The sequence below is a fragment of the Globicephala melas genome, chromosome 8 (genome assembly GCF_963455315.2).
Source record: "Globicephala melas chromosome 8, mGloMel1.2, whole genome shotgun sequence".
Classification (NCBI taxonomy): domain Eukaryota; kingdom Metazoa; phylum Chordata; class Mammalia; order Artiodactyla; family Delphinidae; genus Globicephala; species Globicephala melas.
In genome coordinates, this window is record NC_083321.1 from 73,945,953 (window position 1) to 73,962,002 (window position 16,050).

Consider the following 16,050-nt stretch of genomic DNA (forward strand, 5'->3'; position numbering starts at 1 on the left):
AACAATGGCACTAAAGCTGCCACACTGTGGATTTACTACCTGTGTTGTTTCCAATTACATCCATTGCGATATAAAAATTCAGAAAAGAAAGGGGCTGCTGTCTGAGGCTAAGCCGACTATTTCCTTAGCTTATTTAGAAGTGACCCTGGGGCGGGCGGGGAATCAAGGAGAAATAAAAACAGTGAGTCTAACAGTCCAGAGATAAAACTCGCAAGTGTATAAACAAAGACAAGTGCTTCCAAGGCAGGACCTGAGGAAATTCTCAGGTGGGAAAGTCCACTCTCGAGCCAACCTCAGGGAACGCAGCAGTCGGTGCTGCCGCGGGAGGTAAAGGCGCCTGACTCTGGGAATCGTAGAGAAGAGAGACGGCAGCCGGCGAGAGGGCAAGGGACTCATCCGAGATGCCCCGTGCGGTCTGTCGCCGTCGTGTCTGCGCTGGAATCTGTGATTGAAATTCGGGAATGTTGCGGGTCAGAAAACGGGGGCGGGGCGGGATCCGGAGTTAGGCGCGGAGGGAAATAGCAGCAGACTAGCGAGGCGCGTAGAGACTCAGAGAAAACCCTTCTAGAGGCAAAGGGACCTACACGCCCCGGGATGCACTAACTGAAGCCTGGCGGCGGGGAGGCGCAGGCGGCGGTGGGGCGGGGGCCGGGGCGGGGAGGGGCGCGGGCCGCGCGGGGCCGCATAGCCAGTCAGAGGCGCGGCGCGCGGGCCGCGCTGACGCATTGGCCGGAACGCTCGGGCCCCAAACGCTCCAGCGACAGGAGGCGCCGCACCTACTTCCGAATATAACCAACTACCGAGCTGGAGAGCGTGACTACGAGGAGGCGGCCTCTAAAGTGCACTGAAAGCGCCCGGCGGGAAGGATGCGTTACCTGGGTCCCCTCCTCAGGGAGCTGCCGGGCGAGGTGGAGGATTCCCTCTGAAAGATTAAAAACTCGGCAGTTGTCTTCTGCCACAGGCTGGGGAGGACCCGAGCAACTGCTCCGTTTGAACTGTGACGACGGGCAGGAGGATGGGAGACGGGAATTAAGAGTCACGGACGAAGGACAGGGGAGTCTGGCGTCTGCTTGGTAAGTGGCTGGCATTCCTTCGCCGGTGACTGCTGTCTGTGATTGTGCACTTGGTCTCCCAGGCGCTGACAGTTTGTGACACGCTCGCTTCTGCAAAGCCATCCTTTCTTGCCGTGTTGCCAGAATTTAAAAACTGTCACATAAAGCTGCTTGTTGTTGTTGTTTTTAATCAAACATGTTATTTTTCTCTGCTGGGATTTCAGGTCAGAAAAGTTGAGGCAAGACTAAATATAACCTATTTGTGTTGTCTTATAATGTCATCCAGAATGAGAGTAAACAATTCCTACAGCTAAACTGTAAGGTGACAGATGCGAGGAGAGGGTAAGAATTTTTCTACAAAAGAAACTAAATGTTCAAAAAATAGAATGTCTTTCTCAGCTACTGGATGTATGTCTTCTGACTGTGGAGTGTGTTTGTGAGAATAGAGCCCAGATAACTGGGCGTTTGGCAGTGCAACAACTTGTTAAATTCAGTAGGGATGCTCTATAAGTGGAGTTCTACAAAGTTCGAGAGACTGAAAAACAGTATCTTGCATTATGGTGAGGTGTTTTCTCAGTGTTGTGTAGGAATGTGACAGATTTTTTAAAAGATAATAAAAATATGTTTAGACACCCTTATTGAGTTTTTTATTAAAAAATGGGAGAGGATATTAATTTGCATATATATGAACATAGTGTACAACCTCAAAAATTTTAAGTTGTTTTAATTAACTTTATTTTGAAAAGCCACAAATCCCTTATTTATTTTAGAATTATTTTATTTTTACATTTCATAACCTCTCTGTCATGAAAAATGTAATCAATGTGCTAATTAAAGTACAGGTTTGGAAGCAAAAAAAAAAAAAAAAAAACTTTTAAACTGTTGTATGTGAAGTGCCTTACCTGTGTTCAGTTCATCAAGGTTTTTTCTTAATTTAAAAGATAAAATCATATAGAGATGGCAAACTTCTACCTTGATTCTCAATTTTAGCTGGAAATAAGGATGAAAGAAAGAGATGTACATTAGGATACTAGCATTAAAAACTACAAACAAATAAATAGTGATCAAATTTTCAAATTAATAGAGGTATTTTTGATTACTGTTGAACTACAACAGGACTGCCAAAATAACTTATGACTATCACAGCAAGCTTAAAAGAGTTCATCGTGATTAATATCGTGACCCTAAACATAAAATAATTAGTAATGATTAGGTAATAATTATTTTCAAAGTGCCTGTAATCAGTTTTAAGCCACTCACAAATGTTTCTTGGCATATTTTCCTACTTCATATTCAAATTATTATAAGTTTTATGTGGACCAGTATATTGAGTCTCAAACTTGACAGGTATATGTTCTTTTGATTCAAGTGGAAATAAACAATGACTATGCAACAATACATTACATAAAACAAATGACTGAAAAATAAAAGATGTTACGAAGACCAAGTAAGGCTAGTGAAGGAAACAAAGAACAAAATTCAAAGTTAAAAGTTAAAAAAGGAAATGCGATATAAAAAATAAAATAGAAAAGTAACTTAGCTGGAGTGTGGTGAGATGGTATTAAAGCATATTTGAAAACAAAAAATCAGTGAAATGCTTGTTACAATGTAAGTGCCAGTGTTTTTAAATTGAGCTTTTAAATTGTTCTTATTTAAAACTTCTGAAAACTAAAAAATGAGGAGGAAAAACTGTTCATTTGGATTTATCTTTGATTCCATATACAACTGATAGAAAGTTTGAATTCACAAAAGTTAGAAAAGAGAACATTACCCCAATAGATTAACTAAATGCCAGATTTTGCCTGTAAATTCTGAGGCACATGCATGGGAGGATGCATTTGAAAATACATCTGAAAAGCTACAGTCGTGGGATTTTTAAGTAGATTGCTGAAATACCTTAGTGTTTCCCAAAGTGAGCAATACTTCAACTATTAGGTAGTCTGAAATCTTTATTAAGTTAGGAAGATGAAAAATCACACCTTGAATGTACACATAAGCTATGTTTATTTTTTAAAATAATTAAAATTAGTTTCTTGTGAAAGTTTAATCTTATGTGTCCAATTAAGTAACACTATCTATTAAAAATGGAACAGGTCTGGTTAATATATATTTATATGTATTAATATATAAAAATATATATTTATATATTTATATATATTTATATATTTATATTTCAGGGAAGAGGTTGGAGTGTGGTTTAATGTCAAAACTGACTTAGTGATCAGGACCAGAGGGTGTCAGTAAAGGATAGAGGGCTATCTAGATGGAGAAAGTAAGGGCATGCTATGCTAGCCAAGTCATTTTGGGAGTTTGTCTTACTTCTAGCTAAAACAAAGATATAATTTTATGCAGTTTAAAAAAGTGAAAACTTGTCTGGATGGCTGTAATAGGTTAAAGTTGATTTAACTATATTTAAGTTCGATTGGCTAAGACAAAGTTTTATAGCAGAGTTTACTGTTCCCCATCCATTAAAAACTAATTTAGGAATTTGATGAGGCCAAGATGCTTAAAATACAGTGTGATATGCTGAATCCATCCTACCACACATATTTTACTTACCTGTAGTCTTTGAATTGTCTATCTTTTTAAATATGATTAAAAAATTTGTTTACTAAGAGGTCAGAAATTTATTTCTCTTAATTTAAATAGACCCACACATTTATATAATTTGGTTTCTCAAAATTCTGACTTCAAGAGCTCAGATTTATTCATTTCTTATTACTGAAGATACAAACGTAAAGTAAGAGAGGTTTGTATTTCTGACAAGATATTTTAAATTAGTGTTACAAGGCTGTGCTTATATGTTACATGAACTTCTTAGCACTTTATAGCAGGAAAGAGGCTGGTCGGAAGCTCAAAGCGGTAGAATCTTTGCGAGGTCTGTTTTCTGAGCATTTGTGATCAATAGCTCTGCATTAGAGACTGGTGCATTTAAAAAGTAATGAAGTATATAAAAGCTATGTAACACTTAAGATTTAGGATTAAAAAGGATTACGAACAATATCTCATATCTCTACCCAGACCCTTTCAATTAATTTCTCCTCTACTATTTTTTTGATATTCAAGTGTATAACATTAGAAAAGTTGTGATAAATGGAATATTATCAGTTTATATTCTTCCCAGATACTTTGAACAGTTTTTTTGTTAATTATTTTCATGAAAATGAATAAAACAAATTTGGTAGTGTTGCACTGATACAGTGGATATGAGAATAATTTTTTAAATGGCTTTATTATATATTTACATTTTAGGAAGATATTAAATTTTTTTAAGTCATGTGGTGGTATTAAATTATTTCCCATGAACTTGATATGACTATGTATTTAACTTCATTTATGTTTTACCTGCTGTAAATATGTGTATAAGCTAAATATTGAGCATTTTCATCCTTGTCAACCCCTTAAGTTAAAACACAGTCTTTAATTTCATATTACAGAGTATCACATGTTGTATTTTTGACCTTATAGACTTCTTAAATGTTTCAGTGGAAACATGAGCTTATAAGACTTAAGAGTCAGCCAAACTATGGAAGCTCTTCTTTTCTCTAGTACAGGGAAATGGAACTCCAGAAATAGGCAATAAAGTAATTCTGAAAAATAAATCAAAGTTCTGTCCCTTTTGTGGAAATCAAAAAATCAATGAATCCACCACTTCTTAATCTAATATAAAGTAGTGTGAGATTTTTCATTTGTGAGAAACTTTAGAAAGTATGGTCATGTTATTTTACCATGCGTTTCTTGAGCTGGAACTCCTTGTGATCACTGTCATTTTTAAACAATTCCAAAAATGTTTTATTGAATGCATTTAACAACACAGTTGCAGAACTGATTTTTCTTCTCATTTTCTCAGTGGTCCCTTAAAAATCCATAATGACCTAAATAACTTGCTTCCCTGTGGATACCACTTTTTATTTATTTTTAACAAGTGGACTTCTCTTAAAAGATCTGGCAGGACTTGCACAGTTACTCTTACTCCAGTCATGGTTCCAAATATTTCTTATATTCACTTGTATAAACCAAAAAAGTTGAAATTTTGATAGAAAACAAAGTATTAAGGTATTTGTATAAGCTTCCCCACAAACATACCTTTACAGTTTGTGTCTTTACTCTAAAATATAGACCTGCTTAAGAGTTAAAGTGGGTAATTTGAACGTTATCCAAAATTTGAGCAATTGTATATGGGGCAAGGAGGAAGATGAAAGTATTTCATTCATCTGAGTGATCAAAAACTCTTGTTTGTGACTGTTGACTGGAAAAGTGTAATTATATGCATAAACATTTTATGAGGGGGAATAAGAATCTGATCCTTACCATTCTTCTAGCTACTAAATGCTCAAGAAGAAAATCATCTCATTTTCCATTATGATCCAGTAAAGTAATTATAGCATATGGAGTTTAGGAAGAGAAATTTTGCTGATCAGTTAGGTGATAAAAGGTAGACTGAAATTCTCTTTCTCTTGATAGTCATAATACTGGCAGAAACATTCATCATGAGGCTAAAAAAAAATTAAGGGGCTCTTATTGAGAGAGATTTCATAATAGGGTAATTATAGTTATAATGTCTAGAGTCATAAGCAAGATTCTTATTGTATTTTCACAAATATTTCACTAGTTGCAGTAGTTTGTGTTTAGGAGATAACTAGTAGAGAAATGGTACATTTATTTGGTGAAAAATTTACTTTTAAGTATATGAACTTTCATCTTTGTTGTCTCATATATTTAATTTCATGTTTATATGTATTAAAGAACAAAATTTTCTGAAAGTAAAGGTAACAAAGAGTTTAATTTTAATTATCCTAAGTTCTCCCATTTCAGTTTTATACAAGAATTGAGTTTTAAATGATACAGTATTTGATAAGATCCTATTGTACTTTATAGCCCCTAAAATGACAGAATAATATGAAATCCCTGATGATGAAGATGAATATTAATTGGAAAATACAGGTTACAGTAGGAATTTTAAAAAGAATTCTTGTTTTCTAGAAAGGTTTTGTCTCATTTTGTTATTTTGAAACTTTCCTCTTTATATTCTTATCTAAAAGATATAGACTAGCTTAATATAGTCTCTTATGTTAAAAATTAATAAAACTATTTGTTAGTGATGATTAATTTTGTCAATTTTGAGTATATTTAAGATAAGAAATTCAAAAGTTATGTCTTTTATTAATTGATACCTTAAACTTCATAATTTGACACTCTTCCTCTTTCAGTGCCATTATTCTAATGACCGTGTGTGAGCTAGTGAATGAGAGTTTCTGATGCTTAAGTAAGCATGTCATTAAATATAAGCACAAATCACATGAGTTATTTTTGATAAATAAATTATTAGGACGCTTAGAAAAAAGGTGACAATACCATTTAGTGTTGGGGGGAGCCTTAATGGAGCTCGTATTTTCACTTATTTAATGTGAAGAGTAATAAAGATAAAAGAGGTGAAGTGACATGTTTAACATTTGGTGGAAAAGATGGAATTAGAACCCAGTTCTCTTTAATGTCTAGGTCAGAGATTTTTATAGTTTATACGTTTTTCTTGCTGTAAAAATCTTAATTATTTTGATACCTACTCAAGTCAAGATTAGGATATAAGTATATGTAATTTTTTTTGCCACTTGTTATCTGTAAAACATTGTCTTTTAAGACTAGAAAACTAAAAATCCACTTATATTAACTCAGAGGAAACAGCTATACCCATATTCTCTTAACGAAAAACTGAATGTCTAGACGACTTAATTGCTAGATGTGAACTTTTTCACAATGAGCTTAGTGTGCGCTCAGCAGCTAAGTCAAAAGGGAGAAGGTTTTTGACAGTTTCAGTTAAGAAACCTGAAAACCCAAGTAGGAAAAGAAATGTAATTGATTTTTTCCACTGTATATTTATAAAGGACTATCCATTTCTTTTGTTAATACTTTTTTTCTGTATTGGCAGTTGCTTTTTTCAGTAATACATGTTTAATGTGACACTAAATGAAATAGAAAATCAATGAGAAATGTAAGGAGAAAATATTCCTGTGAATTGACAAGTTAGGATAAAATTTAAATCATGGGCTTCCTTAGGTCTATAACAATTTTAGCATTTAATAAAATGCAAAGCAGAAATTGAAGTAGAAGTTCTCTAGAAATAGGCAGTATTTCTCTGAATTTTAGAACTCAAATATCAACTTTTATATAAATTCTAGTTTTACTGTTATAATAATAAAGGAATTAAACAGAGAGCAAATTTGAGCCTGTAATAGTATCTAGTTATCATTGTGTCTAAACCAAAGTTCTTCTATGCTTAATTTTAATAACATGATGTAAATTATTTTAGAATGAGTATATGCTAAAAATTTTCTTCTGTAGAGCTGAACATGATAAACTGTAAAATTGGCACAGTGCAACTCAGTGGAAAGGCAATTATATGTTGCTGGGTTTCTGATATAATATTATTTTTACAGATGTCTTCTCTCAAACTTTTCATTGTATTAGACAAAGACAAGAGCTTTTCGTATGTCCCTATGGGGTGACTTCATATTTTAAGACTCTCTTTTCCTTTAAATACTGAGTATTTAAAGGTGACAAGTTAATGTACTAAAGATGAGGTGAAAGACTGGCTGAAATGATTAATGGCTAATTTGAGGTTTTTTTCTACCCTATGAATATAACCAAACTTTGCAAATAACCCTAGTAGAAAATATAAAATATATTCTCCAACTTCAAAGAATAAATGGTCCTTAATATTCTTTGAATTTTTACTGTCTTTAGATATTTACTCACCTACAACTTACCTTGAAATTTTCAGTATTTTCAAAGAGCAGTAACCTTAGTAGGAAAGAGTGATTACTTGAGATTTAAGTTAAGTGATCCAGAATTGATTTCATGAAAATTTACCATAAATGTGTTTGAAAACTTATGACTGTATTTGTTTGTTTTTCATTCCCTAATGTGGTCTTGGTGGTATATACCTCAGTGAGTAAAATTTTAAAAATGTAATTATTTTCACACTGAAAGCAATTTCTACATTATTTCACTCACTCAAATGGTCTATAGTGGGCAGTTATAGTTAAGTAAGAATATAAAGGGCAATAAGTAGTTCATGGGCTGGTGGAGGAAATAAGCACATAGGGTGAATACAATTCAGTGTGAAACGTGCAGTTATATAGTATATACAGCTAAGATGTAAATTTTCAATACTTCTCCTTTTGGAGACGGCTGTTAGTTTACTCCTACTGAGACTTTCCCGCATAGACTATTTCATGCTAGCGTTCTTTCGCTAATTGCTGCATTTACTTCCTACTACCTAAATTATGTTGAAGTACTTTTTCTTCCAAGATTCACATAACCATTTCAAGTGAATGTTGTTATTTTTCTACATCTCATTATAGTGCTAACTTTAGTATCTTAGACCCATCTAGTCTCTTGATGATATAGACAAATTTATGGTAAAACGAACATGGCTTAGATGCTGTGAAAATATGCAATTCTTATATGTTGTTATAAATAAGCTTGAATTCTTTCAGTTATTAAGTATGGAATATTTATGGTGCTGGTGCTGGTGATACTTATTTTACAGGGGTGGATTAACTGTGAAGCTGTGAAGCTTTGCTTACACAGTCTCTTCCAGATAGTAGTAGTCATAGTAGCAACAGAGCAGGTAGTAAATATTACTTTGATAATTATAGTAATATATCTAATATAAAGAGGCAGTATGGATTAGGGGATTTGGTGTTTGAATTTTAGGGTTAAGTCTTGGCTCTACAATTTGTTAGCTGTGTAATTTTAGAAACGTTACTTAACCTTTCCTTACATGCAAAATTAGGATAGTAAATGTCATGCAGTTGTGATAATATAAAAGAAAAAACCTACTTTTCAATGACAAAAAAAATGACAGTGTTAGAAACATCAAAAACATAAGTCTGGGAAGAAATTTTGATTTTACTTCAATTCCTATTCTAACATACAAGCTTAAATTATCTGTCTACCAAAATATTCTGTTTTTATATGAGATGCAATGCTGTTCTAACTGTGGAAAGTGATATTGAGATGTATAGACCATGATCCTTTAAAGATTATTCTGTGTATCTTCTTTTTTATCTGAGTAATTTATTTGGACAGGTATTTCTCACAAAATTAGTGTTTACAGTACTACTTACTTTTGGGGATCCAAAGGAAGTAACAGGTTTGACCCCTGACAATGGAGAGGTGGAAAATTGTCACAACACAATTTAATAAGAAGCTCAAGAAAATGTACTAGTAAGCATAGCTATTGAGATATTGGTCATATAATTCTAAAGACCTTGGAGGAACAGAAATGGTCTTTGTGGGGATGGATTAAGCTGACTTTCCAGATAAAATGAGAAACACTAGGACTTGAAGGAAGTTTCAGTTACCGATTGACAAAGACTCTTTTTCAGTTGGTGAGAAGAGAGGCAGAAATGAGGTGGATGTTGGGAAGGAAGTAGAAAGGTTAATTAATATAAAGAAAGAACTCTTTGTAATGCAAAAAAGTTAATATATGTCAAATGAGGAAATGTAAAGGATTCTGGGAGACAATTGAAGAATTTTGTTGAAAGCAAGATATTAACCATTTATTTTAAGATTAGATGAGGTTCAGGGCTTCCCTGGTGGTGCAGTGGTTAAGAATCCACCTGCCAATGCAGGGGGCACGGTTCAAGCCCTGGTCTGGGAAGATCCCATATGCCGGGGAGCAGCTAAGCCTGTGCGCCACAACTGCTAAGCCTGCGCTCTAGAGCCCACGAGGCACAACTACTGAAGCCCACGCCCTGGCTTCGCAACAAGAGAAGCCACCACAGTGAGAAGCCTGTGCACCGCAACAAAGAGTAGCCCCCACTCAGTGCAACTAGAGAAAGCCCGTGTGCAGCAACGAAGACCAAACACAGCCAAAAATAAATAATTAAATAAATAAATAAAATAAGCTACAAGGATATATTGTACAACACAGGGAATATAGCCAATATTTAAAAAAAAAAATGATGAGGTTCAGCCCCAGTTTTTTGCCTTGCTGTGACGTGGACAAGTCACTTCCTCAGTTTATTAATCTCTCAAGCAAGGGAGGTGAAATCAATGAAAGTAAAGGATTTCTTTTCGGTTTTGATCAACGGTAATTCATTGGTTGTGTGCGACGTGAGGTTTTGATGAAGAGGAAAATTGAAACAGAATTGTAGGTGTGGACAGGTGAGTTTAGGATAGATTCCACCAAAAAGAGATAATGAGACAAGAGATCATGTTCCTGGCATATCGGGAGGCCATGGAAAGAACATGGACTTGTTACACCCATGCTTGATTCTGGCTCAACAGCTTCCTTTTGGTTCCCTGAGCAAAACGGTAACCTTTCTAAGATTTCATTTATTTTCCTGTAAAAGAATGATACTGACTACTACCTCACTTTTTTTTTTTTTTTTTAAGAAGGAAATGAGACTGTAGAATCAGGAGGCAAAATCATTTTCTTTATATCTTTAGGTCTAGTTACTTACAAAAATCTCATTTTTTACTTAGGTTCAAGAAATATTTAAAGGCAGAAAAATCATTTGAATTTTGTATAAATATACATGGGTACAATCATTCCAGTTTTCCAAGTATGAGGAAACACATGTAATTTCTTGGCACAATCTTGTAAATTTGTTCATAGGTGCTTTCTTTCTTTTCATTGTCTTAATTTTACTTACACATATTTAAAGAGATTACTTGATTTGGGTCTTTTTTATTTTATTGTATTTTGATTTGCCTGAAAAAAAAGAAATCTTTAATGTCCCTCTACAAAATTATTTAGAGCATAGATTCTATTTTGGTAGGAGAGGGACATGTTTCAAATATTGTTTTTGAATCCCATGTGACTGCAAAATGGTATAGGAAATATTCATTTGAAAATAATAAGTTCCCCCAATTATTTTCTTCTTCCATTTTTATTACGTTCTTGTTAATTAAAAAAATTGTGAGAGTGGCTCATGCTACAATCATTAAATGTTAATTTACTGCTAATTCATTAAAACAAATAGCGGACATCTTTTAAATTGTGAATTGTCATTAGATTTAATAGTAAAAATAAAAAGATTTCAGTTTGAAACATTTTACAGATACGTTTTTCTACAAGTAATATTCAATATATTACCTTTTTCGGCTTGGCTACTCTGACAATAAGAGTTATTATCAACATACTTTTATGATTAATATGCTGCTTTAAATATGTATATGCTTTGTATCTGTACAACCAATCAACAACTTTCTCCAATATATATAGATTATTTTATTATTGCAGAAGATTTGATACATTAGAAAAAAATGGAAGAAACAAATCTCACAAAAAATAGTCTCTTTCAAAAAAGTGTGGTAAGACTATGCTGGGTCTGGAAATATTGGAGACAGAGAGAAAAAGAAAGGCAGAGAAAGCTACAAAGCAGACAGGAGAGGGAGCTGATAGAAAGCAGTTTTACACTGTTCAATGAGGATGTGATTAAGTAAGTATTCATATCATGAGATACTTTTAAAAATTCCTGGAGTTGATATTTCACCTGAAACAAAAGTGTCTCTTTATCTTTTTTACATGTAGTTGTCTTATAAGATAATAGGCTTTAGATATAAATACATGGTTGATTTTCCCAGACTGAATATCGAAATGCCATCTATTAAAATATATTATATAGTTGTTCTGATTAATACTAATTTAGAAGAAAGAAATGATTGTGTTCTTGTTCTCATTCTTATTTTTCTCCTCAGATATTATGCATGATCAGATGTCTCCTACATATTACAACTTTAATAGATGCTTAAAAGTTAAGACAACTATCTTGATTTATTTTCAAATTAACTACCTTTTCCAAATGTTAATCTTTATTTGGTTAGTGTTTGCCTTTAGCCAATGTTTAGATAAATGGTCTGAGATCAATTTCTTTTTTATCTGAAGAAATTACTCTATCATTAGGTTCTTTTATCCTTTCATTTCAAACAAACACACTAGGGTAATTCACGTTTTTCAAGAGGAAAAAAGAAAACACAAATGCAAATAGATACATCTTCTTATTAATATTTTTTCCCTAGGTAAAAATAATAGAAACATCATATTAAGGATTAATTTAAAAAGACATTGTTTTGTAGAGGAATTACTTTCCAGTAACAACAAACACTTACAGTTTTTTCTAGTCCTTCATTGATAAAGAGTGGAGTGCTATCCAATAATTACTTTAAATATGATCCTGAGATACTTTATGATAGAATACAAATGATCAGCTCCATTGGGTGTGTTATCAGCCTGGCCACTGCATGGTAAAGCAGCTCTCACAAGTCAGAATCTGGAGAGTGAACACTGTTGTTGTCATCTCTTTTTTTCCTAACATGGCAGAATTGACAATGAGCAGTATAAAAAGAATATAGTAAAAGCCCTAAAATGTCTTCTAGTTCCTCTCAGAAGTAGCCGTCCTCAACAGGATTTTGTATGTACATCCTTTTTGAAATTGTTACAGTATATCTTTTTTTTCTTAAAATAATTTTGGTTGTCTACATTACAGTTCAAAAAAGTATATAATTTTTGAATACTTTACTCTGTAATAAAGATATACCATAATTTATATAAATAATTATTGTCTTAAAATTATTTGTCAATTTATTTTATATGCAAATACTAATAAATATGTAATGAAAATTCTTATATATGCAATTTTACATAAGTGTGAGTAGATCTAGAAGTAGAGTTGCTAGGTCAGTGAGAATGTGCATTTAAAATGTTGGTTTTACTGCTGAATTGCCCTCCACAGGGATGGTTCCAATTAGTACTCTAACCAAAATGTATTAGGATGTCTGTCTCTCCACACTGTAGCCAAGTACAGTGTATTATGAAACTCCTTATTCTACACCCAGTGGAATAGATGAAAAAAAGTATCATATTTTTGTTTTAATTTATGCCTAATATTTTAAACATTTTATATATTTAATAAAACATTTTAACCTGCAGTTCTTGCCCTTCCCCAGTTTAAGTCTACTGAGTTGATCTTTTTCTTATTCTCTTTACGTATTAACTGAAACCAAGAAACACATGGCAGCAAGAAGTCAATTAAAAATGCTTTGGGGCATTGCCAAATTTTTGAAGAAATAAAATGCACATCTGTGAAATGCCAGAGATATTTTATAAATAGCATTCTTTTCCCTTCCCCCTCTGCTGTGTGTAAAAGATCCAGTGGAGTTAAAATGAGGAGGAGACAATTCTACTTGGGTAGACTGGAAAGGGCTTCAAGCAAAGGAACATTCTTGGACGAATGATCCCTCTCATTTTCAAACCAGCCTTGCAAATAACATTCACCCAGCACTGGTTCAAGGCATCTTTCAATGGAATAACATCTCCAGTCTGGTTTATCTTCCTCTATTCTCCAATATGTCAATCTTTCTGACAGAATAATCTTTCAAAGATTCAAGTCTTGTCATGCCATTTCTTTGCTTTGAAATTTCTATTGGTTCTTACTGTTTGAAGAACACATTTCAGATTCTCAGTATGCCAGTATGCCAAGGAGCTCCGTAACTGTCCTTTAGAAACCATTTAAAGGCTCCTCTGCAGCTACACCAATGTACACATTGTAGATTGAGCCACAACCTACACCAAAACCTGTCTCTATAATTACATTTCCTGTCTCTATACTTTTGCTGACATTATTACTTCTGCCAAAAATGATGCTTCCGGATATCTTCATGCAAAACTACTTTTCCTACCAGGAGATCACAAGCTGCTTTAAAGATAGGAACATATTTTGAACATTTTTATAAACTACTTTGTGTAACGTGAACAAGTGAAATGTTTATTTAATGTTGTCCTAACATAATTCTCTAAATAACAATGCTTTGAAGATGCCATTATTGAGAAATACTGCGTAAGAAGCAATTACATTTAGTATAGTATAACACAGAATGAACTCTCAGCCAGTGTTCTTACTATACCTCTGTATAAGTTTGGGTTTGGTACTTGACCTGACAAAGTCAGTAAAATTCATTATTTGTCCATTATTTTTCCTAATTGTAGTGAAGAAACCAAACTTGTATATCCTTGAAGAATTTGTGCTGAAGGTTTTTAAACATTTTTAAAATTTTTATTTAAATTTCAAGATCCATTGAATCTCTGGATTTTGTTACATCTGCATGGCTCATTACAAAACATGTAACATTGCTTGTTATAAAAACATTGGGCAGTAGACCAATACTTATGTTAGCACTTCTGAAACATGGGCAGATATTTTTCATTTTATATATCATTTATAAATGTGAATCAGTGCCACAAAGTTAAAACTTCTTAGCACAAAGAAATCAAGAAGTATATATACTATTTTACACCTCACTGTAAGATACTACATAGGAAAAGTTTTATAATGAAAAATGTATCATACATTGTTTGAATTTCACCATTGAATCAAAGCTCAAGTAGCAGTAAGTAAAATGTCCTATCTGTAAGTAAAATAAATTATAAACTTAATTCTGAGTTCTACTTATCATAGAATTCTATTCCAGTTCAACAAATTAGCAACCTGGTAACATGTGGTACATATCTATCAGATAGCAAAGTTATCAAAAGAATAATAAACAATTAACTGAAAACTGAAAAGGCATTTCCTGTATCTTTTCAATATAATTAAATTTTTGTCATAGATATCTCTTTTGGGGTCTATTTTAAATAAAGCGTAATTATCTTATCCATAAAAATAATGTTTCCCTCATTCTAGTATACATTTTGATAACAATTAAAAATTGAGTCCATAAACTCAATGTCATAAGGTCATAGATCACAACAAGCCTAAAGGTGTTTCTCAGCTTTTCAGATCACTGACTATTTAAGTCTGGGCGTGCTGTTATCTCCTTTATTCCCTGTGCTTCTTTCTTCTTTATCTTAAGATTCCATTCTTTGAACGAGTTCCCTCTGAACAAAAGCTCTGTATCATCAACAGGAAATACTATTGAACTGTGTAAGGATCTACATTCTTGTTTTTTCCATCACTAGACAAACTCAGAAAAGCCAAGCTGCTGTTCATTGTATTTTCTCTGCCTCAAGAGCAAACACAGTAGAAATCAAATAGAAGACCAAGACTCCTTTCTGAGATCAGGGAAAAATAGAGTGTTTACAAGTGTCCAACACAAGACGCTAGCTTGAGTCACAAACATTCCAGTGTGCACAACTAAAACTACCTTCTCATCTCTGTGATTTTGCAGAGTAGTGGGCAGTTGCTTAACAAGGGAGAAGACAAATGAGTGTGTATACTTGCTGCTGAGCACTGAATCCAAAAGCAGAAAAGAAACCAATTGTGGTATTAGCTTCTGTGGTCCTAGTGCTGAGAAATAGATGGCCTGGGGTAATCAGCAGTGCCCTATCAAACATTTAAAAGGGATGTTCCTTGGCATTCCTAAACATCTATGAAAAATTTCAGAGATTTTTACATTAAAAAAATGGTATAGCATGTCAGAGTATCAGGAAAAAAAAAAAAAAAAAACACCCCCAAACCTCAAATAGCATACACCCATTTTAATTTGTTCGGTAATTTTAGGCTTAGCATTTTTTTAGGATGGAAGGGGGGTTGGGGGGAGTTCATCCTTCATTTGGGTGTAAAATCAATTTGATAAAAACAATTCCCCAGCAGGTCTTTATTCAGTAGCAGAGGGGTAAGAATTTGGACACTTTGGACTACTGCTACCAAGGTGCCAATTAGAGGGGGGCAGTTACTGGAGAAAAAGGCAAAAGATGATTAAGTATGACACAAATGTCTGTAAATTTTGAAACAAAAATAAGAAAATATAATTTAACGATTAGAACCAAAACCATTTTACTTGTTTTTATATTTATATAGGTTGTTTTTTTTCCCAAATACTGTGAAAACTCTCAAAGACTGGAGACATGACTTAAATTATTAGTATTGGAAAAAACTCTTGTAGCAAAGGTTTATCATGAAAATAATTATGTACATTAAATACATTCTAGTATACATGAATAAATATTGTACCTGCCTGATTAATGAGTATAATACTGGTGTTTGATAAT

General features: G+C 33.5%; 1 protein-coding gene across 4 annotated transcripts in view; it reads left to right on the plus strand.

Moving 5' to 3' along the window:
- Positions 1–734: 734 nt before the first annotated feature.
- Positions 735–16,050, plus strand: part of CNTN5 (contactin 5) — a 1,371,648-nt gene continuing 1,356,332 nt past the window's right edge. For all 4 annotated transcript variants that reach the window (XM_060303945.1, XM_030883710.2, XM_060303947.1 and 1 more), the window contains exon 1: positions 735–1,073. The gene's annotated coding sequence lies outside the window, so the exon portion shown is untranslated. The remainder of the gene's footprint in view (positions 1,074–16,050) is intronic.